This window comes from Ambystoma mexicanum, chromosome 12 (genome assembly GCF_040938575.1).
Source record: "Ambystoma mexicanum isolate Mex_15411 chromosome 12, UKY_AmexF1_1, whole genome shotgun sequence".
Taxonomy (NCBI): Eukaryota; Metazoa; Chordata; class Amphibia; order Caudata; family Ambystomatidae; genus Ambystoma; species Ambystoma mexicanum.
The window spans coordinates 640,840,034-640,865,038 of record NC_090936.1 but is presented as its reverse complement, the minus strand read 5'-3'; the positions used below and the strand labels follow the sequence as shown (position 1 = coordinate 640,865,038).

The 25,005-nt window shown below is 44.6% G+C and overlaps 1 pseudogene; it reads right to left on the bottom strand.

Moving 5' to 3' along the window:
• Positions 1-221: 221 nt before the first annotated feature.
• The window catches only part of LOC138514647 (hyaluronidase PH-20-like), a 28,453-nt pseudogene continuing 3,669 nt past the window's right edge, over positions 222-25,005 (bottom strand).

Here is a 25,005-nt window from a genome sequence, read left to right as displayed (position 1 = left end):
GGCCATGTCATCAACCACCGATACTAGGACACTCTCTGTGCCCCATCCCAGACACAAGCTTGACTGGAACGGGGTAAAGGACCCAGAGGTTTCAAAAAAAGAAGGGGAGACACCAGAGTTTCCAAATGTTTCATAAAGGGCAGAAGGGAAATGCAATGGAAATTAGCGAGAACCCAACGGTCCAGTGACAGATTCTTTAGAAAGGGATACCGATGGCCTGTTTAAGCTCTACTGGGATGCAGCTGGATTGGCATGAGGGATGGACTGCTTGGGAGACCCATGTAACAATGCCAGGCATGATGTCTGTCCTTGAGGATAGGTAATCGGAATGTATCAGAGGGAGCAGTCGATTTAAGCTCCATAACCGCTTCACCCACTGTGTCTTCGGAGAACGTGGGGAATTCTGACCACGCATGTTGGGAGCACACTCTAGCCTCAGTGAGGTCCATGCTGCCATCACCCTGGTGTGTCAGGTGGATGTCTGTGCATATATTGTCAATTTTGGTGAATATTGAGTCGCAAAGCAGCTGCGTCGGCGTAACCTGGGGCGTAGAGTTAGTAGTGGAGGACAGAGATTTGACCATGGAGAACAGCTCCTTGGGCTGGTTTAGAGCATTTTCAATTTGTTTCAGTAAAAAAAGCGTGCTTGGCTTCAAGAATGGCAGCATGATAATCTTTAATGAGTTGAGAGTAGACTGCCTCCTCGACCGCCCCATAGGTGCGACGCCGTTTGCGTTCGGCCTTTCTCGCCTTGAAGCAGGCTGCTTTGAGTTCAAAAGAGAACCATGGTTTCGAAGGGCTCCTGCAGAGTTGGGTGAGCTTTAAGGGCGTGACTACATTTGCCGCAGCTCTCAGCCTCTCGGTCAGTGAGGACAGGTTAACTATAGAGCTTGCTGATATTTTTTTTGGATGATGCACACTAGGGCTTTCTGCTCCTCAGAGCGCCAGTTCCACCGCGGTGCAGGGGGATTTTGGAGGAGGGAACAGGAAGCCTCAGCATAAAAAGGCACTAAGGTGGTGATCTGTCCAGACCACTGGTTCCACAGGGAGAACATGAATTCTATGCTTGCGTAAAACCTGGGTTGGATTCACATCTCTGCTTCTGCTGTTGAACCACCAGCTTGTTGGGATGTACTTGGGTAGATTTCACCCAGGACATACACATCACTGGTTGGTACTGGTGCAATGTCAGTTGTTTGGCATTTACAGCACACGTTGCCCCACCCCACCCTGCAAGAACAAAGGGTAGACTTGCACCATGATGTGGTTGTTTAAACGCACTACGTGCATTTACAGGCATAGGTTGTACCAAGATGTTGTGTGATTTTACGTGTTATGTTTTCTTGCAGCTACATGTCATAATCTGTTCCAGCCCACCTTTTGTGGATGTGGCATGTGCATGTGGGCAGTGTTGCACATCCTAACCTGAAAGTACCACCGTTGGACCATTTTAATACAAACCTTCTCTTCAATGACAGGAAAGACGGTCTCAATGTGCACTGTGGTGGTGCGATCGCAGGTTGTTGACGTCACATTATTATAACAAACCAACAATGAATAGATTCTTGTGACATCGCAGTAGCCAGCAGTTGTTTCGTACACTGGAAATTCCTCAGCATAACAGACTTACATCTGTTTGCATTAACATACTAGATGTCAACACCCCTGAAAGTGCTTGCGTTGTTACCTGGTCCTGCTTTCACACAGATGCCTGGCGATATGCAGATGTGGGCGTGGCTGGGTATGTGAATGCTGCCTCGGTGGTTGCAGTCCATATTGCCGGCATAACAGCTGCAATCAAATTTCTCTGCCAGCTGATGAAAGTCTTCCATGGTCGGGCGCCCAATGATTGAAATCTGCCCATGTCTTCCTGTCCTGATGGCGATGTTCTGCGGGTTCAGGTGCAGGTAATCGTTGGTATTCCAATGTTTCCGGGTGCAGGCCCCCTTACCCTGGCACAGGACTTCACTGCACATTTTTGCTGCCAATGTCACGTTCACCATGTACGGATTGAATACATGCCTCATGTATTCATCAAGGGTTCTACAACTTCTCTGTGAATATAAAAAGAAGAGAATCAAATGGGGAACCTCTTGTTAAAATTCAGTAAGCAAAGAGCTTGTGTTGCCAGAGTAACCCAGGATGACTATCAATGTGTATAGTCATTCCTAATTCTACAGTAAAACACAAGAGGTGGTGGCTGGAAGGTTTACAATGCATCTTAACATCTGCCATCACTATAGGCAACCCTCCAGACATCGTTCTGCACCTGCCAGGCCATTACAGAATGGGGAATACCATATGCAAATCAGGCTTGGTCCCTCCCCAAAAGGAGCCGTCTAGCCCGAAAGAAAGCAACAAAGAAAACAAGGACTGAGCAAACTATGACACATGGCAATTTAAGATGCCTGGCTCCTGTTCCTCTGGATATCAAGTTAGCATGTGCTCTAGAACGGTAATGGGGACCTATTCAATGCAAATTCTTAAACTTGAAAAAATAATTAGGCTACATCTGTAACGGTGCTCTGATGGAACAGTTCAGCTTCCAACTTGAACATGTGAGAGCTCTGCCAGTTGAGCACTGGCCTCTGGTGTCTGCTGGCGCAATCTGGAAACTCATCCCATCATCGCTTCAAACTTCAATTGAATATAATTACCTTGAGCACTAATTTACATTAGAAGAGCAGTACTTTGTCATTAAGTGCTAGACACAGTTATATTTTTAGGTAGCTAGGTCTGTGACATGTCAACTTTGTCATGTGTTTGGCGGTTTAGGAACCCTGTGTGCTCGGCTGCCAATGTACCATGAATTGAGGCACCACAGTTTAAGATAAAATGGGCTGGAAGTGGATATGAGGCCAGTACCTTAGCAAGTGGAGTGTGCTTAGCATACATTGGCATTTCGCCGGGCAGAGAAAGCTGTATCTTGCGTATGAGGTCTATCCCAGGCACGTGAGACTAGAACCCGCCGGCTGACTGCACATACTGATATGAGGATGTATTGGCATATAAAGGCAGTGGTCCTGGCTTTTGAAAGTTCTGCTGGGTATGCCCAGGGGATACCATTACTGCAACCCCTGGCATAACAAGGAACTAGCCTTGCTACTGTACGGCTGGTATTTAAAAGTTGTATTGTCTTTAAATATATTGTATTTTTATTGAATTGTTATTGCGCTTCACACCTAAGCACCTTCCAACACGAAGAATACGGTAGAAATTACGTTAAAACATAAAAATTCTAATGGATAGAAGAATGAGAATTAAGACTGGATTTAAAAAGAGGCAGAGAAGAAATAGAACAAAGATTGAAGGGAGGAGATTCCAGTGCTTAGGAGCAAGGAGTGAGTGAGTAAAAATGAGAGGATGCACAGGGAGGACGAGCAACAGACATAAGAAAAGTGAGAGCGAAGGGCACGAGGAGCAGAGTAAAATGAAATCAAAGATGGTGCTAAACCATGAAGACATTTAAAAACAAGACGATGAAAGTTGGAAATCAAGCGTGATTCAAAGGATAGTCAATGTGGGGAATGCAAGACAGCAGAAGTGGAACCGCGGGGTGGGGGTAAACCACAAATGCAAACCGAGGAATTATAGAGTGGAGAGGAGCAAGTTGGTAGGTGGGAGGCCAAGAAGAAGGAAAGAACAGACGAGACAAGAAAAGACTAAGAAATTAGATGTGTAGTAGCCTGGAAGGTGAGAAATGGACAAGCATTGCAGATATTAAAAAGATGCAAGTGACAGGAACGCGGTAGATGACATATGAGAGCAGAGTAAATAACGCTGAGATTACGCGCCAAAGAAGAAATGAAGATGACCGAGGGGGAAATGAAATCGATAAAGAACAATGGAGACATTGTAGAAGCAGGGAAGAAAAGGTCCTCGGTCTTAGAAGGATTGAAGTGAAAGCAATGTTTGGACATCCAACACTGGATGGAAAGCAACGGGTAGAACGAGAAGAATGAATAGTCAAACCAGGAAGAAAAGGAAAGCAGAATATGGGAATTAGCATATAGGTGATAATTGATGCCTAAGAAGTAGTGTAGAGAGAAAGAGGGCCCAAGACAGAGCCTTGGGGAACACCATACGAGAGGATAGATGATGAGCAGTTACCAGCCCAGGAGATGGGGAGAGTGCAATTGGTGCGAAACCAATCCACAGAACAGAGTCAAGAAAGCCAGGACGATAAAGAGAAGGATAGTGTGGTCAACCGTATCGAAGGCGGCCGACAAATCAAGGACACTGAGAAGATAGTTTAGAGCAGTGGGGAGAGAGCAGTGGGGAGAGAGAAGAGAATCAGAGACTGCCAAGAGAGCCGTTTCAGTAGAGTGATGTGAGCAGAAGCCGGATTGGAGTTTTTTCATTGCCGATACCGCATTCCATAAGGTCATTATGAGCAAAGGTCATGTGTCATCACTTGCTGTGATTTCATCAGACTGAAGAGGTCACTTCCACTACCCTTGGCCTTTTTGGTGAATTTTTGTCCTGGAGGGATCATGGGATTCATAGTCCCAGACATCTGAAGAGCTGCAGGTTACACAGCCGTGTGCCAGAAGGCGTACATTCCACTAACATGAGTAAATTCTAAATGATGCTTCTGAGCACAGTTCGGAGGACATTTTGGAGTTTCTGTGCTATGGAGAACCTCCTTTGAGATTCAAAACTCTTTTGTGGAAATTGGGGCATCAGGAGCATATTTACATGTTAGTTTTCTCTGGCTTGATTACAGTATTTGTGGCCTTGAGTCAGGTTTGCCTGCGTAGCTGTAATGTTATTGCTAGGCCGCCATTTTCTCTCCAGCTGGTAGTTAAAAAGCTTAGCTATGTATTTTTGCAGCCAACTGGGTATGCGTAGCTGGTTTGTTTTAATGATGCTTGAGACCCTAAACAATTGATCTGTCTTTTATGAAGCGAAGCCATTGCAAATAGGTGAGAACAAGTCTGGAGTTAGTTTATGATGTGTTGAAGGGACCACCGCTAATAAGATTCTGGTTTCTGTTGACCATAAGATATCTCCATTTGGGTAGATACTTCTGAGGTCTGTGTGGTTTGGAATGAAGATATAAAAGCAGCGTTGTCCAACGAGGGAATTGAGTAGTAGAGGACGGCCAAGTCCTTGCTCATCCAGCACAATAATATGTCAAGGCTATCTCTCATACAACACTTTTAGCCAATGCTTATTTTAACGAAACAAAGTGCCATGAGATTTTCTATAAGGTATTTTTTGTGGCTGCAACATCAGGCCCGTCTATCTAGAAGTTACCATCTCCTATCGGGAGATTAACTGCTAATTCAGAGACCACTCTGAAGAAGTGTTTGTAAATGTGGCGCAGGTGGACTATTATCAGTAAATTAATGCAGAGCAGCAAAATAAGTGAGTGATGCCACAATTCACTACATGTATAGATATGTTATCTTCTATTCAGAATTATTGTTTAAATAGCACATTTATTTGCAACTTCCATCAACTTTCATTTCTAAAGACTCCTTTCCTCTGTTAGTATTGAAGCGCTCGACGTTACCTCCAGACATTGGAGACAATATCCTTCCCTGCTGTAAATACAGTGAATGTCATTAACAGACGTCATGGCTTATTAGCAGAACAATTTGCGTTTACGTACATTAAGATTAAGGGGGCCTTGTCCCCAGACAGTGGTTATACAGTTTGTCATGTTCATAAAACCCAAGAAGAAGAACAAATCTGCCTTGTTTTTGTAGCAGGGCCACTTAATGCCCTACTAAGGCCATTCAGTCCAAATACTGTTTCTGGGCAATCTGCAAAGAAGGATGCTGCCATATAATTATGAGACAATGCCGCTCTAGCTTCCTGGCTGTTATCTCTGCCTTCCAATGGGCTTCTCACGCTGTGATGGCGACTTATCTGGCTGTCTGGGCTGATTGCTGGATTTATGTGCTTCTGGCTTGACTGAATAAGTCTGTTCTTATTTAAACACATTTATAGCTAGACAATATTACTCAATCTTTGAGGCCAGTTTTTCAAATGATGAAAAGACATTAGAAAGAAGCATTCCCAGTAATGATGACGTACCGCATTCTTTGCTAGTCCAAGATCGCCCCACATGATAATTCCGGAGACTCCCAGGGCAGCACTTTCTCCAATGGTGTTGACTAGATCGCCCTGGAAATACAGTTGTATCATCAAATGTGCAATGGACAGTGTAGCTTGGTCAAATGAAACATGCTAGATAAGAGAGTATGGTAATGGCATGACCCTGCAGCAAACAATGTAGACAGGCTATATAGTGCAAAGCATCAAGGTGTACAACTAGTGTCTGCTATGATACATGATCTCCAGATTGGAGCTTCGTGACTGCTTCTCCTCCAGTAGAGGCACTGTCTGCTATCCATTAACGGCGTTACACGCGACAGCATATGCACTATGATCTTTACAGCCCGTCGATACAGCACGTATTTATATTTAGTCAATCTTAGTACAGGAATCCGTAGAAAAAAAACGAATGCAAAAAAAGGGAAGGAGAAATGACCTTTTTTTAGACCGAAAAATGGTAGGTATTTTTGTATATGTATAGTAAATATTAGGTGGGGGGTGGAGTAAGGGTATAGGTTAGGGTGGGGTTGGTGCGGGAGGATTCCCGCCCCGCATTGTTAAAACAAAACAAGATATAAAAAAAAGCAACAAGAAATTTTCGTTTTTCGGTCAAAGAAATGAGGTCATTTCTCCATCGGTTTTTCTTTTCCGACATTTTCACAGATATCCCTTAGTACATGCTCTATCTACTCTCCTTTGGGATTTATTATGCTGGTGCTATGAGGCAAATCAGTTTAGTCTCAGTTCTTCAGAATACACCTCTTTCTCCCGTTTACCTTGAATGGGTGTGGGGCTAAAACATGAGCCATCACCTGTCAGCATGTACTGAAATCAAAACTGAATGCACATGACGCAATTGCGCCTTGAAATTTACGAGATTTAATGAGTGGATGGTCATTCGATTCTGCATTGAGTGTAACAATCATCCTATTTATAATTTACAGTGGATCCGAATATTTTCAATGTCTATGAAAGCCATACACGCTTCATGTGCATACAAGCACAAATACAACAATTGGATGTATGTGGGGGAGGGGCCAGAGCCACATCGATGGTGGAGGGCTCCTCTTACCTAGAGGATGGTGGGTCATCTCACATTGGCATAGAAATTCTATCATGTACTTTAGACTCTTGGGGGTTTTGGCCGAACTTTTAACCCCCAAACATGTAAACATCTGCTGCCCATTGAAATCCAGCTTGCCTTTTTACTTTAGACAAAACATCCAAATTAGCACTGATGCTAACAAGCTGTTGGACTTACCAGAGTGAGAAATGTTAGTGGGTCATCTGTGAACACTGGTCGCGTGTAAACATAAATTGGCAGAGGCGCGTCTTTACTTCGGACGGTGGAAACCCTCTTTGCTTCCTGGATCCGGTGCCGTGAGTAAAGTGCGGCATTTGGTGAGGATTTTAGTACACTCTCCAGGTAAATACTAGGGTAAAGTGCACTGCTCGCCTGCCAGAGCCACTGAAGTTCATCATTCCTCTTCTTTTCGACGTGTGGGCAATGTCCAGTATATCCTTTTGGGTCCTCTTTATAGTGATAATTGTAGCATTCGGGGAAGAGGAAGTATCCCCATTGCTGATGTGGCCTCACTAATTCAGCAATCAAGAGAGTTTCCTGCATGACTATCTTGGCTGCCTTCTCAAATTCAGCTCTGGCAATTGAATGAGCTTGCTTTGCTGTTAAAGTGTTGTTTTTTAATTGAGCAAATTGAACAGAGTGTTTTTTTGTACACAGTTTTTGATGCCCAGTTTCGAACCCAGGATGGTCTCCATTCCTCCCAGTCAATCACAGCCAGCCCGGCTACTTGTGCGGATGGTATGTAATGCCTTATGTCAGCAGCCGCTTTTCTCAAATGATGGGTGAAGGGAATGAACTGAGGGATCCCTCCATTGAAGGACTCTCCCGTGACCTCATCAATGTAAGGATAGTAGCCCAGTCTATCAAGGTAGAACAGAGAGATTGCCTGATTGGTGGCGGTTTTCTTTGGACTACCGACCAGATGGAACAGTTGGAGATTCAGGCTGGTCTTATGATGTGTCAGGCAATGTTCTGTGGGAGCGTTCCAAACTGAAAGAAATGGAGAATGTGGTACCAGAGGAGGTGCTCTCAGAGGTAGCGATGGGTAAATTGAGACAAATATCGTAGCAAATTGGTAAAACAAGGACGATCCTCTGAAGGCCAATATGTTGCGAAATGCTGCACAGGTATTCATGACTTCAGCTGTATTAGAACGTGTAACCTAGTTAAAAAGATCAAAGAAAATATATAGCTGTTTTGTGTAAAAGGCAGTAATGATCTCACGCATTAAAAACATTGATTTGGGACATCCTAGGAATGCAATCGTACTGTATTCTTCATAAATGGCTCCGTTCCTGCTTGCAGTTATTAAATTGATCATTTAAAATATGAAAATAACATTCCAATTTTTATTGAAAGCAAGAAATAAAAATGATATGAATGAAACACTCCAACAAACACATTAACACAAATCAAATGACTAATTACATAAACCAAACATCTAACCAAATCATATTTTTAATGTTATATTAACTAGTATACAGAGACAATACAAGTTTGTTTCCATGAATTAACAATATTAAAATCTTCTGGTCTGCCTGGATTTCTTGCACATTTTCATGATGGTTTAACGTTGTAACGACATCAGAAATAAACAAAGACCGTATACCCTCCAACACGTGACCAAAACAACTTGGAGAGAAGAAATCCTTTCCATCAATGTGGATAATGGTATACAAGTAAAAAAGCAAATGTCCACATCAAGGAGAATGTGCTAACATGTATTTTAGTGTGCTTCTCTTCACGTCTGAAACTTTTCTGAGTATTCCGGTAGAAATGTGTGTTCAATAATAGCAGGTCAATGCCACAAAGGCGTGTGTGCTTTCTTCAAGCAGGGGTCATGAGACATGACTTGGCAGTGGTGAAGTAGCTTCAATCTGAGAAATTAGCAAAGTTCATCCATACGGCACATAAAACTGCAAGCCATAGATTATAGTTTTAAATGTGAAGTCCTACTAGTATATCTATAGTGTTTTCCATTTAAAAATCTTTACAACAACTTAAAAAGGATGACACTGGAAACCGATGGAGCTAAATCCATAGACCCTTCGGGGGGCGGGGGGGGAGACAGTAACCATGTTAGAAATTCTAATTTGCATTGTGAAAGAATTACACATGCAATCCCTTCGAGGAACGTCCATGAAGCACTGAATGGTAGATACATCTACCATTCTGAGTTCACTTCTATTGTAAAATACATGTAAACCAGTGCAAACTACACGTTTGCACAGGTTTACATGCTTCAAACTATTTTGTGAAACTTTCGTTTAAATGATGGTTTACAAATGCGCAAACCATGTAGTTTTGCAAATCCATTTTGACTTCAAGTTGTAGAATTTGTTTACACATTAGGTTTACCTGGTTTACAAAACAGAAGGATTTTGCAAACTTCAGGTGCACTCATCAACATGTTTGCAAATGGTCTGCAACACTGTTCGAAACCTTGCTTTTTATGCTTTTCTAAACAGTTGCAAACTTTTAAAACCTCATGGTCTCTTTGGCTTATGAATATGCAAAGCATACTAAATGCAGAGTTCTCATAGGTTATATCCTTTAAAACACTTTGCAAACAGAATGTGCGCTCGTCAACATGTTGGGTGAACCCCAAACAAACATCAGGTTTGCAACACTGTTCGAAACCTTGCTTTTATGCTTTTCTAAACAGTTGCAAACTTTTAAAACCTCATGGTCTCTTTGGCTTATGAATTTGCAAAGCATACTAAATGCAGATTTCTCATAGGTTATATCCTTTAAAACACTTTGCAAACAAAATGTGCGCTCGTCAACATGTTGTGTGAACCCCATACAAACATCAGGTTTGCAAATGGTTTGCAACACTGCTGTAAACTGTGGTACATCTAGGGTTTTGCCATGGGTTACACATTCTGGTGAACACACACGTGACACGTTGTTTTCATGGGCGTAATTATAGGGGGGGGACAGGGGGTTTGGTCCCCCTAACTTCTGTGGCATGCCTTTTTGGAGGGACGGCAGGGGTGCCGCAATCATCAATTATGTAATTGGACAGCGCAAGCACGGCTGGGGTGCATAGCAGGACTTGCGCTGCCTCATTACATAATGCAAAGATGCCTAGAAGCCGTGCTGCAACCCATTCAGGGCTGGGATGCTCTGCTGGGCTCTGTCCCTCACCCTGGCTGGCCTGACTCAGTCAGCAGCCAGGGTGCTGAACTGGGTGTTGCAGGGCCTGGCGTCTGTGCTGTCACGCTAGCAGCAACACTTCCAGGGGACAGCGGCACAGGGCATCACTTTCCGGCTTCGCGTGACACACAGACGGGAACTAGGAAGCTCATTCAGCTTCCTGGTTTCTGTCTGGAGGCACGTGAATGCAAAGAGGTTAGGTCGGTGTAACATGAGACGTGGCCCGGGCAGCACTCGAAAGCAGAGCAGAGGTACTTCAAAAAAGAAAAATGTTTCAATCGTGTCTGTGTATGTTTGTTGGGGAGCTCTGCCCAAGCCCTCTGAGGCAAAATGCATGCAGACTTCCTAATTGGCATATGGATTGCACCAACAGAAGTGACTTCACAGAAAAGGATGTTGCAGTCTTTGATACTTGGAGGAACCATGGAAGTGACTTTAGAATAAATTGCCATAAATAAGCCAAGTGAGAAATAACTTTGTGGTGCAAAGTACCTAAATTGCACTACTGTTATATCTAGAGCAACTCTATAGTAATTAGGCTTTCCCATTATAATAGCATGATACAATAACATAAGCTTTGAAGTGAATCAGAATCACTTACAGAGCTGCAGATACGGCACAATATGATTAAATAATATGCTCAGGATCAAACACTTGGTTAAATGGTGAAAATGGGATGTGGGCAATTTAAGCAACCGTGCACATCTTTCCTGGCTTAGTTGATGTAGACATTTATTAAGGTTTTGCTTTACATTTCATGTGCTTATTATTTCTATAATACATATAACATAATGATTTATAGCAATGCATTGGAAGCAATCCACATTACATAATAAACTAGCCTTTCATAGTAAACTAACCATACACTATATACATTGTCATAGAAATATGTTGAGCAGTGGGAGTATGGCTTTAGTTTCATTCTCCCCATTCTGCATGCAAAGTCACAATAGCATGCAGATTAATGTGAGCCTAACAAATCCTCCTTGGGTTTTAAAGCCATGGTCATCATTTCATAAAGCATGCAACATTATTCTCACTTCTGATCACTCCCTCCCATTCCCATAGGAACAAAAGTCCCTGCTAATAGTACCCCCCTCCCTTCCATCAGGGCCTAATGGGTCACATTGTAATACTCTGTTGATACAGAGCAACGTGAGGACCCTCTGCTGCCCAGAGCTCCTTGGGACATTGTCCTGGCAGCGGGACACTGCTACCATTCGGAACTAGTAAAGTGTCCTGCTGCCAGGACAATGAGCATGTTGAGCAGGAATTGCTCAGCACACATTGACCTGCCAGCAGGACACTTTTGCCGTTGGGCACCCTCTTTGAGGTGCCGAATGGGAGAGGTGTCCCAATGACAAATATCCTGGTCTGGCTCTTAAAAGAGCTATGGGGGGGCAACTTGACCACCCCCTTGCGACTCTCCCACTTGGTACTCCATGGCTTGGAGCCATTTGAACACAGGAAAACATACCTTAATTTTAATCAGTCCGAATATTGTAGAAAAATATTCTATCAGTATGTAGACATATAAGGTGCTTGTAACGCTCACCTGACTCCCACGGAGGCGCTGGCCTGGTTTGGATTGCTGTGGCCTCTTCTAGGGTGATGCGCAGGACTCGGAAGATGGAATGGACCGGACCCCCAAATCTGGCTTGTCTGGCTCGTAGAAATATCCTTCTTAGGGTCTGAAAGGACGAGCTCTCCATCCTGCTTCTGATGCAGGGGCGCGTTGTTATCCAGTTACTTCACTGGATTTCGGATTGGTGAGAGTTCAGGTTCGCTTGACTTTTCCGGTAAGGTGTCGTAAGAATTCTGTTGCAAGTTCAAGCTTTAAATAACCATTGTCTGTTTTCTCTATTTCAGGTGCTGAATGAAGATTCCGAGTTAGGGAATGGAACCGTCGAAGGAAAATTCTGGTGAGTTTTTGATGAGTGGTTCCTCTAGTGTTCTGGCATTAATGCACTAATGCTTGTGTCTTTTTCCCCTTAGGGGCCGGGGTTCGGAAATGCCGAAGAAACGGCGCAGACCCGAAGTGAAGAGGGATTGACCCAACAGGTAAGTTTTATGGTGGAAATTAAGCCTTTCTTATTCTCTTCCCTAGCTCACCTTTGTTCTTGTCTTTTTCTCCTTTAGGTGCTGAAATGCGGCAGAAGATCCAGATGTTCGCTGATGGGCAAGAAGGCGCCTAGTAAAGGTGAGTGGAATGCTGCGCTGCAGCGAGCTATGCGATGTGCTTTTAAAAATGAATGTCTTCCCTTTACGATTGTCGGCGAGATGACTCTGGAATGCGGATTAAGCAGGTAATGTCTCTTCTTTCTCCTGTTCTCCTCTCTTCTCCCTTTACAGGTGTTCCAGGATGCTGTCGGGCGTGGCTGGAGTCCGGATGCAGGAGCAGACACGGTGAGCGTCCAGCTGCTAGGTGCAGAACAATGTGAAGCGTGAGTTGCTGCTTGGGCGTGGCTTAAATAGCCTTCAAAGTAGTTCCAGGTATGTATTCTTCCTCTAAGGTATGTATTCTTCCTCCGGCCACACCCGTGTGGTAAAGTAGTCCCATAGGTAAAATAGTCCCATTCAGGCCTCTAGGTGGCCTAGATGTTGCAGCACGGTCTGCATCAGGTAAGTTCACACCAAGCACTTTTTAACACAAAGTCATCCTTTATGAGCCTGGCGCCTATGGCGCCTGGACTGTTGGCCAACATGAGCCTGGCGCCAGAGGCGCGAGGACTGAGCCCAAAGGGCCCCTACCTGGGGCCGCTGGGACTTCTCTCGGCAACATGATGTCTGCCTCTGGGGTTGCTGGGCCCGGTCTGGCTCCTTGAGGGTAGGCATCATGACAGTGCTGTGTGAAACCCACGTTTGGAGATAAATGGCATTTAAAAATCTATACCAATTATACTTGGTCATCCACTGCTCTGCATTAACCAATGGTTTCTGCCTTAGAATGAAAGGGAAAAATCAGGCTAATTGCTGACATTCCATTGAATCTGGTCCTTCGGCCATGGCTTTATAGTTCAGCTAGGTCAAGTCAATTTAGCCCAAAATTTCAGGTATCACAGGGTGATAAAGTCTGGTGTGCTCAATGGAAATTGTGCCACTGTTTCCATGTGTTATTGTAAATGTACATATAAATGTTGTGTGCACACAGTGTATGTCAGTGGAGGTGCTGGGTGCATCTGTGTGTGAGTGAGAGTGTGCGCAAGCATATGTTTGTTGACTTTTGTGTCTGAATGAATAATAAATAATGTATTGTTGTTCTAGCGGAATTAAAGGGGTAGTCCAGCTAAAAGTTTTATTTAAAAAATAGATAGGCAACATTAAAAAAAAAATAGCACTTTTTTTTTTTTTAAACTTCCTATGTAAAATTTTGAGCTATTCAAGCTCAAAATTCACAAAAGCAAGCACATGGGCGCATCCATTTTGTGAAATGGATGCCCGCCTGTGCTGGCTTTTGCGGCACTAATGAAGGAAAAGCCAGCCAGCTGTAGTAAACAAAAGCTACCGCTGGCTGGCTTTTCCTTCATTGGTGCTGTACGCGGAGGACGGGGACCGGAGACCAGAGCAGGAAAGCTGCAGCTAAATCTCCGTACGTGCTATTTATTTTTTTTAAAAAAGGAGGAGCCCGGAAAACTTAGAAATAAAACCGCAGCGTTTTCAAACACAATAACGTTGTATTTATGTGTGCGGTAGCTTCAAAAGCGACTGCAAACATAAATACGTTTTTAAAGCTGCAGTTTTATTTCAGCCCAGAAAACTTTGGAAAAAAAACACAGCTAGTGCTTATTTTTTTATTTTTTAAATAAATAGCACTTACCGAGATTCAGCTGCAGCATTCCTGCTCTGGTCTCCGGTCCCCGTCCTCCACGTACAGCACCAATGAAGGAAAAGCCACCCAGCGGTAGCTTTTGTTTACTACAGCTGGCTGGCTTTTCCTTCATTAGTGCCGCAAAAGCCAGCACAGGCGGGCATCCATTTCACAAAATGGATGCACCCATGTGCTTGCTTTTGCGAATTTTGAGCTTGAATAGCTCCAAATTTTACATAGGAAGTTTAAAAAAAAAAGTGCTAGTATTTTTTTAATGTTGCCCATCTATTTTTTAAATACAATTTTTAGCTGGACTACCCCTTTAAGTTTGTGAATGTTATGTTGTGTCACTGGGTGCATGGCAGGCCGGCTGAAGATGTGTGGGGGCCCAATTGAATTTTAAAGATACGCCACCAGTTTTATGAAAGTTATACATGAGCTTCAGCAATGGACTTTTGAGGTGTAGTAGTTTAGTATTGTCCCTCAGGGATTTAGGTTGTTTGACCGATGTACATAATCACAGCGAATTAACCTTGGTCATTTTCGCTGCAAATACGTTTTTACTTCGGTACAAAAAAACAAGCCCATGTCTCCTCAAACCGCCAGTACACCCATAACCCCCCCCCACTTACCTTTTCTCCATCCACTGCCTCTCCTGTAACCAGCAGCGTCAGATCCATCCCTTTAACGCGGGTCAGATCTGACGCTGCAGCGTCCCTTTTCTTTTTTTTCTGTTGGGTTCCTCCCTGCCACCAATGCTGAGGAAGCATGGGACACCCCTGCAACCGCCAACCCAAAAATACTGAATATGTGCTGAGGGGCCCACCCCTGCAACCACTGCTCTTCATGTTCGGTATCGTCAGCTTCGAACTAATGGTGGTGACCGAATTCAGTCAAATCTACCATTCGACCAATTTATTTTTTACAATTTGGCAAAACGATCCCTCAGAGTCACCATACGCCCTCCCTTCAGCCCACCCCTTTCCTTCAGTTGTCATGTCCCTCAACGTTTTCAGCAAAGTTACTCCACTGGTTGTTTTCATGCGTACTGCGAGTGATCGGCACACTAACGACTTGCGCAGGATCAGACAGCCCATATTGCTCAAATGGAAATGCTGACCCATTGCGTAAAAATAGGAAAATACACACAGTAGGCACGCTGGCTCCAAAGTGCGCAATTGAGACACTTGACAACGTGTCTTCTCATTTATTTAGTGCAGCCAAAAGGGAAAGCTAAAGGTGCAAGGAGGGAAAGGTGGCATTCTCAGATGGATACACCTTCGCCAATGCTGATGCCGTGCTTCCGCCTTCGCCACACTCATGCTGTGCAGGCACTGGCGGCCCTTGCCACAATTGGGTTTGTGATTGGGTTGCCTATGCTGCCTTTCAGTTTTAGCAAGTAGTTTGGGCGAGATCCACGCACAATTCTGACATGAATATGTGATGGCTGTCCATTAAATCTCGTTGTACTTGGATGATGGGCCGTAGATCTGTTAAAAGTGGAGCTTCTATAGTGAAATATATCCGTATTGCTTCTCCAAGGATGTTTAACTATACTGTCCTTTACGCATAACAAAACGTGCATATTGATAGATCTCGTCTTTGCCCACGAAATGCGGCCTTTTGCTGGAGGAACAATTAATGCACACAGAAGAAAGTGTTTCAGAATAATTATTGCATTAATTAACAATTCATATTCTATATTTAAATGCCATGTGATACATTTGCTTATTTAGATGCCAGGAAATAAGTGATCAGGTTGTGTTAACATTTTAAATAAACATTTCAACTGTATGTTCTTGCTATTCGGCTAACGCGAAGGACACCTCTTGGAATTTTACTGGATCCAGTTGCTCACGTGTGGTTTGTTAGTACATCTCTGGAAGTGCTATGAAGGACGCTCCTTTTCGATGGTCCGTTGTCTAAAAATCGAAATGTTGCAACTGTTTTTAGTAGAAGACAAAAGATAGCGCACCCTTAATGTAATTGACCTCTGCCGTCTAAAGATGGGGGGGGGGAGCAGCATTTGACTGTTTCCGAATCATTTGGACTAGCTTCACTTGCTCTCATCCGGGCTTTGTCCATCTCCTGAATTGCTATTCAGGAGGCTCTAAGGATGAAGTCACATTGTCATGTCTGCAGATCTTGGCAGGATAGAACACGTGTTAAGGGTTCGCCTCTGACGTGTGCCCCATCAGTGGTAGGCGTGTAGCAAAAAAGTCGTGGACCTGTGACCCCCAGCAGGGACACGATAGGCAGAAGGGGAGCAACGTCCAATACATTTTTCAGGAGTTGCAGCCATGCTAGTTGAGTCAATTGCTTTGAAACGGTGCTTTAACTTCACCAAGAGCAGTTCCAGAATTGTGAATGTAGTTGGAAAAAGTAGTGGACCTGTTAACAGTAAAACATGAAATTAGTGGAACCCCCACTCCCGACCGTTCCCGCTCACTTCGACCACTGGTGGCTAGTTCAAATTCCACATGGGATGACTCGGCCCTCCACCATTCAGAGGTCAATAAACGGAGTACAAATGTGGGTAATAAAAGATAGTACAGTGCTTAGAAAAGGGGTGGGGGAATCCAGAACAAAGTGCTACATAAAACCTATTATATGCACATACACATCGATATCAAAAAGGATACCACATAAAATGCTAAACATTTTCAGTGGACCACCGTGAGTTGGCGCCATTTTATTGGAGAAGACATTAGGACTAATTTGTCAGCAGAGGCATTGGCCCTCTTTGAACAACGGTGAAACATTTGGGGTTTCACCATTTAGCAAGGGAAGTCAAGGCACAGCCCTTGGCTCTCGGAGCCTAGACGCCGCTCCACCTCACTGATGTGCACCAAGACCATATCCTGGCCCGGGGTGGTTATTGGTAGAGTTTCTTGGAATTGTTGGCGAGTACTGTTTTGGGGGGCAGGACCAAAGTAAAATGCCAATAGATTTCTCTTCTGAGAAACTGTGACCATAGTAAACGTCTGTGAGCTGGCACCATGCCATAAAAGGCTTTGTGGCCCTGATCAGAAGAGGGGCTCTCACATTTTTCAAAAAGTATCTGCTGCTTCTGTTTTTTTTAAAACATAAAGTTAGTCTATCCTGATGTAAATTCCATTTGACCGCTACTGGATCCAGTTGCTGGCAAGAGTTTGTGTATTTCTCCTGATCAACTATGAAGAAAATGTCCCTGGTGATTTGAGGGGCATGGAATGGTCAACCGCCTAGGCTGTGTGTCGGGCATCTTGATTTCACTACAGGCCTGTGTAGTCCCGGACGCTGGCAGGGGGCTGGGACTGGGTATATCAAGTCACCAGACTTGGTGTTGGCATTACTTAGGCCGTACTGGCCTTCGGGTTGTCGCCCTGCGAGGAAATATCCCTATTATGGGACCCCCTCTGTCTCGGAAAACTCACTCCTAAGATCTTGGCAGCAATGAAGTTTCTATAAGAAAACATTCTGAACCTTGAAACTATCGCGATAACCGCAGATGGTCCAAGAAAGCCTGATTGAAACTAGCAATACCCAGGAATCTGCCGCTGACCCTTAAGAAGTGGTGCCTCAAAGTGCTTTATAGTAAGGTCTGTTACAAACCAATCAATAACACAAATTCAAAAAAATGTCTAAAGTGAACGCCCCCTTCCTCTCCCGGAACAATATCCCCATAAAGGCCCTAAAGCTTAATATGTTAAGAACGCTGCAGTTAAATCTGGCGCCGCGCCAGAGACCATCCCAATACTAGCAGCCAGGCCACACTACTATCCACGACACGGTTCATCGACATCCTTCTCGAAAACATGAGAACCTGAATAATTACCGAATGAATGAAAGCGTCAGACACAGGAGGGATGCCTTCCGACGAGCTGTGTGTGATTGGCGGGCGGGGGGGGGAGGGGGGTATTGGGTCGGGATATACCAATGTCGCCTATCCATTTACAAACTCACGAAGCCAATTTATACAAAGTAAACATGGGAAACGCAGAAGTGCAGCCAATTGAACGCATATCCGTGCTCGAGTACCTGCAGCAGGCCGCGCTCTGCATGTGTACAGCATCACCCTCTGTGAGTGCACGCCACCCGAGGACCGTGCGTGTGAGCGCAAATCTCCACAGAAGGCGGCGCATGCGTCACTACTGGGTGTGAGGCTGAAGCTCGGACCACGCCCAGATGTAGGCGCCTCTAGGGAGCGGTAGGGCTGGGGCAGGGTCCCGCACCTGTCGGGTAATCTATGGACACTCTCCCAGCTATCTCAGCTTTTCACATCCACTCCACAGATATGAATACCCCTTTCATCCTCGTCCCTGTCTACCTCTGACAAAAGCAAAACAATTTGAGACGCAACCATGAGTACTATTTTGCAGCATATCCTGTACCACGCTATAACACTTACAAATGCACGCAAAGAAGTTAACTATTTGCACCACATGGACGTCATTTCACCAAAATGCCAGGGGTAGCAGAAGTGACATCACCTGACCCTTGACCTCTGGTAACACCACAGGAGGTGATGCCATTTGACCCCACCCCAAGTGACATCACAAGAAACAATGAAACACGACCTTTCACCCCTTGACAAAGCAGGGAGTGGCATCACATAGCATTGTTCCTAAGTACACTGTGAAGAATATGGTTACATATCTCTAATGGGATATACATTTTATACAAGAATGGATCACCATATGTATGGTTAGTATCAGTGTGTATAGGCCCATATTAACTAATTACTGTGAATGCAAGCAGATGTCCAAGGCCAAATGATAATGATGTGTTATTAAATAGCACTTGCCCTTAAGCGCTTTATTTAGAAACATACACATAGAATATCACATAACCTGTGTTGGTTATCATTTATCGACCTCAGAAGGATGAAAGGCTGAGTTGGCCTTGCCGGGTACAAACCTGCAGATCACACAGACATCAGAGCAGTGAGCACACAATCCTCTGAGCTATCTTACCGACTATAGTAAAATGAGCAATTACATGTCTGAATGTTCTCAAAGTCAGAAAACAAATTACGCTCTGTAGTGGATACCATTAAACTGGTAACTGAGATTTAACAGCAGACCAGTTCATCTGCAGGTCTGGTGCAACGTTGGCCACATGTCAAGCCTGCCTGGATATACTTTACAGGCTTCAGAGGTTGGCAAAATAGGGAAAGCAGCGCACTCACACGACATCCCATACTCTGGGCACTCTTTAACTCATACATGCAAACAAGCATCCTAAACAGCATGCCAGGGGTATGGGAAAGATAGACATATTACAACAAAGCATTAATTGTGGCACACGAAATCAAGGGTTAATTATGTGCTATGGTCAAATATTTGTACAATGTGCACAAGCTCTTAGGCATAAGGATTTTGTCAAGTGGCCAGGACACCGAGAAGGAATGTCTCATGATGATAGTAACAGAGACAACCGCAGAAAACACATGCTAAAACATGCTAAAACTGCATTGTGAATTTAAGGTGTTTAAGGACAGACTAAATCAGTGACTCACTCCCTGAAGTGTGCCTGAAATAAACCTTTAATGAGTCTAGCAATTATCGTGTGGAATTCGAGAAAGACAAATTATTTGTTATTCCTATTCTTTCTTATTTAGGGTCACTGCTCAAAGTGGTACACTTGTGGAACCCCCGGTTTTTTAAGAGGCCTGAACAAGAATGCCAGCCACTCCAGAGACAAAGAGCAACATGCCGCTGGCCACACCCATGCGCTTCCATTTAAAAAAACAAAACGGAACAAAAAATACTTTTTTTTAAGGGGTAGCAAGGGAGACCTCGGTTGTTGCAGTTACGACCCCTGGTGGTGAACCCCAAATGACGTACCTGTTGCACCAGTTTACATTCAGAAGTGGGGCGGGGAATAGCAGTTTCTTTCCAAAGGTCATGGTTGAGGGGGTCGATTTACCATAAACATGTTTGATCTGGCGCTTACCTGCGTCTGTTAATGCTGGCAACTCGGAAGTGCGCGTCAGAAATGTTTGTTGCGTGGGCTATGCAAAGCGCGCTCTCTCAAACGTGGTCCACGAGTGAAGTCCACTGGGGTTGAGCGGGCCTGGGCCTGCTTTTAACTGTTGATCACAGAAGCCCTGGAGCCAGTCAGCCAATGGTCTTTAGGCAGTCCCTGGCGGTTTCACCATGTTTAGCCAAGACTTACTTTTAAGTTAGTCATTTATTTGCTGGGACGTGCGGATGGACAGCAAACCCCTCGCGCCCCCCCCCCCCCCCATCACGTTTATAATACTGGGGTTTAGAGGAAATCTCTGTTAATGGTTCAGATCTCATTGACTCCGAGATTTGTGATTAAACAAACTGTTAAGGTATCCTGAAAGATGTTTGCTCTAGACTATGGATGGGTTTGCGTTTACATAAACAAGGCATGACCGGACTGACGAAAACGTGGAATTCGGTTTAGCCCACTGGTGGTTGTGCATGGACAAGTGACGCACTAAAAAGGGCTCGAAGTATGTCGGCTTTTTACCCATAGGTCTGTAAACTGTGTGGGTTTTCCTGGCAGGGGGATTTTGTACAGGAAGAACGTTCAACATGGCAGTGGTGAAGTACTAGGTCTGTGAAGGGATAGAGTGCGCATGGCGTGTAATCTCTAAAGACCACCTATGCCATGCTTCAAATGGTGGTGGCTGTCTTCACATACTTGGTTGGGGGTGGGGTACTATTTGCATGGGCCCCTTCTCATTCTCCCCAAGGAATGTTTGTGGGAACTGGTGTCCAATTAGCAGAACGTGGGGCAACAGGACAGAATTTAAAGGCATAAAGCATGTTTTTACTGGTAACTGCCAGTAGGATAATGCTGTAGTGCGTGGTTGGCGTTGTCACTTTCTACAAGGTGCTACAATTGGGGTGTTCCTGAGGTGTCAGCAGGCAGTCAGAAGGGTGGTCCTGGGCAACCGACTAGCAATTATCGACGCTGAATTTGTGCCACTTGATGTTGCATCACTTAGCCCAATGTCACATAATAGGGCATAACAAGGCATCAAAGCTGGAGAAAGGATGTTTTGCATGGATATAAACCAATAAATGCAACCAACTGTGGTGCTTCCAAAGTGAAAGGGGTGATCATCAGTTGACTGGTCTGTTGGGCAAGGTATAGTGACAAGAAACCACCCCACTCATTGTACCTTCCATCTCAACCTGATATAAAAAGGAAAAAGGAAATCGGTCCTCTTTGAGGCTGAAAGCTGCTGATGCAGGATTAGAGGATGCTGGCAAGAAGCCATCAAGGCTGCCAGGGCTGCAAAATGGCACCCCTAAGCCCTTCACTGGACACCCTGGGGCAGGAGTCCTCTAGGAGTTGCTCAAGAAACCTTGTCGAGCGAGCAGCCCGTAGGACGATCCTGGATGCTCCGTGTAGGACCTCTGACCTGACCTCTGACCTGACCTCTGCAGGCAGATGGAATGAGTGCCTCTGGTGGTGTTGTGGTGATCTCTGTGTTGCTCCCAGCCCAGTTGAAGACCCTGCCTTATATTTACAGTTTAACTTGCCACCAGCACAACATCCTTTTAGGTATAATTTTTGGAACAGGGTTGCAAACCTCAAATGCAGCCCCTCTGCTGCAGATACTTGGTTGTCGCTGCAGCTGTCAAGAGGGCACCTGTGACCGCTGAACCTGCTCTGTGCCACTGGTAGAGCAGGCGCTGCAGGTCGGAATACTGAGGCAGCATGGCACAGGTGTACACTATGTGCTTTTGGTATGGAGTTATGAATGGGGAATCTGATCAGCAGATTTCCCTTTCAGAGATTAAATTACCTTCATCATTTTATTAGTTAATTGAAGTAAAACAAAGCCTGGGCTTCTACACCTTTGGCAGATGGCAATTCCTCACAATGCTGTGTTGCCTGACCCACCAAAGTTGACTTTATTACATTATTCTCAATACTGTTTGAAACAGTTTTGCTAATTGTATAAACGCCTAATAAGTGACTAATAAATAAAATAAATAATAAATGTGCAAAGCGTCCACAGGGCAAACAGGGTGGGGGATAGGGGACAATTAATTACAGAAGGATAAATAATTGCATTAATAGTACAAACAATAAGAGTAAAGGGAAGACAAACCTACTATGTTTTGTGAGTGCTCAGAACGTGCAAGAGCAGAGGGGAAGGGGTGAGGGATAAGGTGCGTTGATGCTCACGAAGAAGTGCTCAGGGTAAGTGCTAAGAGGAGAAGAACGTAAGTGCAATCACTGAGGATTGGGTGAGCCAACTAGGTGCAGTAGAAAGACAGCAGCTGGGATGAGAGATGTGGTGGGATCAGGGCCCCAAGGACACAGAAGGGCCCTGCACATCAGTCACACTGCTCCAAGATTATCAGCAAAAACAGAGGAGGAGAAGGAGATAAAGTGAAAGGTCTTGGGTTTTTTTCGGAACTTAAGGAGGTCTTGCTCAAGACGCAGAGGGAGAGGGAGGCTGCTCCACAGGAGGGAGCCAGCTGAGGAAAGTGATCGGCCACCAGCTCTCTGTTTAGCAAAGCATTTAACACATAGAGAGTTGGTGCCGGAGGAACAGAGGAGGCGAGAAGGAGAGCATTTGGTCAGGAAGCATTGAAGATAGAGTGGTCCCTTGCCCCAGATAGCATTCTATATGATACAGAGGGATTTGAATTTAATCCGTGCTGAGACCGGGGGCCAGTGAAGGCTTTGCAGGGCAGGAGAGATGCAGTACCTGGGCCAATAATACATCTCACTGCTTTATTGTGGGTTAGCTGGAGGGGTTGCAGGGTGGAGGAAGGAAGATTAAGGAGGTGGCTATTGCAGTAGTCTATCCTGGAGAGAACCCAGAGCAAGGGTAACATTGAGTCTCTGGGGGAAGATGAGAAAGGGTAAGGTCCCGTTGAGAAGGAAGAGCTGAAGCTGGGACTTCTTGACAATGTCCTGAATATAAGGGATGAATGAAAGGAAGGAGTCGATGATTATTCAGGGATTCCTAGCTACAGTGGAGGGAGCAGGGGAGCCATGCATGAGGCCAGAGTGCAGGGAAGAAGTATGGTGAAGGGGACCCAATAGGGAGAATCTCTATTTTGCTGGCATTGAGGCAGAGGTCATTGGCAGTGCACCAGGCCTGGATGGCAGAGAAGCAGTCTGGGATGAAGGAGGGTGTAAGGACATCAGTGGGAAGTTTGAAGAAAGGTTGTGTATCGTCAGTGTAGCACTGGAAGTTGGGGGAGAAGGAGGAAATGAGTCGTGCCAGCAGAGTTCAGGAAGCGTCCAGCGATATCAGACGCCAGCCGATGGAACTGTGCTGTAATGAGAAAAAGCAAGTAAATTTGCAAAAGCAAGTAGCTTTGCATGCCAACATCAAGCTGTGTGTGCAGGGGCATAGAAGAGATTTGTAAAGAAAGATTAACCTACAGTGTACTGGGCCCTGTGCATGAAATACAGCATTAAGGAGAAGGTGGGAGAAAGGGGGGAGAGTGCAGTGGAGCGTGCAGGATCAGAAATATCCTGAAGAGAGAAGAGGTAAGCAGGAAGGACATAGGGCCTCATTACAACTCAGGCGGTAAGGGGTTTACGGCGCCGTAAACAGCGCCGACCCTTACCGCCTGAGTACGAGGTCCCTTAGCGCCATGGCGGATTTAACACCTGCTTTTAGCAGGTGTTAAAATCCATGGCGCTAAGGGACCATGGAGTTAATTACGCCACCGTAATTTACGGTGGCGTAATTAACGCCTTCCCCACTCCCATTATGCCCTATGGGGCAAAAATGGGAATGGGGAAGGGTAAATGGGGATTGGGGACTTACCGCCCCGCCAAACTCGGAATGGGGCGGTAAGTCCACCAACCACCATGGCGTAAACGTAGTTTACGCCATGGTGGTAAAGTCACGGCCCAGGCGGTAACTTACCGCCTGGGTCGTAATGAGGCCCATAGTCATTAAAATTGAAGAGAGTAACATGGAATATTCATACAAAAGCAGATTCTAAGAGAATGGAGTAAGAAGGTTCAATGGGTGTCACTATTACTATTTTATGAATCGGAAGATTGGATGAGAGATTCACTAAAAATCTCTGCAATGTTATGGTGAATTTATGAAGTGCCTGTTTTATTAGCTGCAGAATGATATGAAAGCTCCTTTTGAATGTTTAATCCGATACTGCAGGGCTTTATGATTTTATGTTGATGATTTTAGATTTGAAGACTTATTTTATCCTATGCTGAGGAACATTTTGTCTGTTCTCTTATGAGATCTATATATTCAAAGTAATGCTGTTTACATTTTATATATATTATTGTGTATTATGTGTAAAGTTTGTACGTTTGTACTAAACTATATCACATTAATAATAATAAATAAAAAGCGTAATGTAGTTCTGGAACATTTCAACTTTTACAAAAAAAAAAAAAACAGTTACCAGGAGAAGGCATCAAGCGTATTGAGGGGTTTGGCCTCAAATTGTGAGTTTTAAAGCATCAGGCCAGAGCAGGTGCTGAGGGATCAGACTCTAATGAACACTTATGACAAAAGGATAAGAGACTTTGGATGGGAGCAAATGTGGACTGAAGAATACCACTGAGAAAGCAAGAAGTATCGGGACATCGGAGCAGAGTATGAGGACTTTAGAAGGAGAAAAGAAAGATGAGCTGAATACAATTGGTGTAAACAAGAAGGAAGGACAAAGAGGAAGAAGAGTTACTAGGACATTTTGGGAGCCCTGCAAGAGGGGGAAGAAATTGTTTCAGATGCGGCAAGCCAGATCATCTGGTGAATAGTAGATTATGTCAAGCAGTTGAGAAGGATTGTTCCAATAGTGGAAAAAAGGGCATTTTGCAAGAATGTGTTATGTAAAGAACAAGAGTAGAGTGAGTTACATAGAGGAGTACATGGATATGAGAAAAGAAGAATGAGGATTTTGCTCTAATGGTAGAT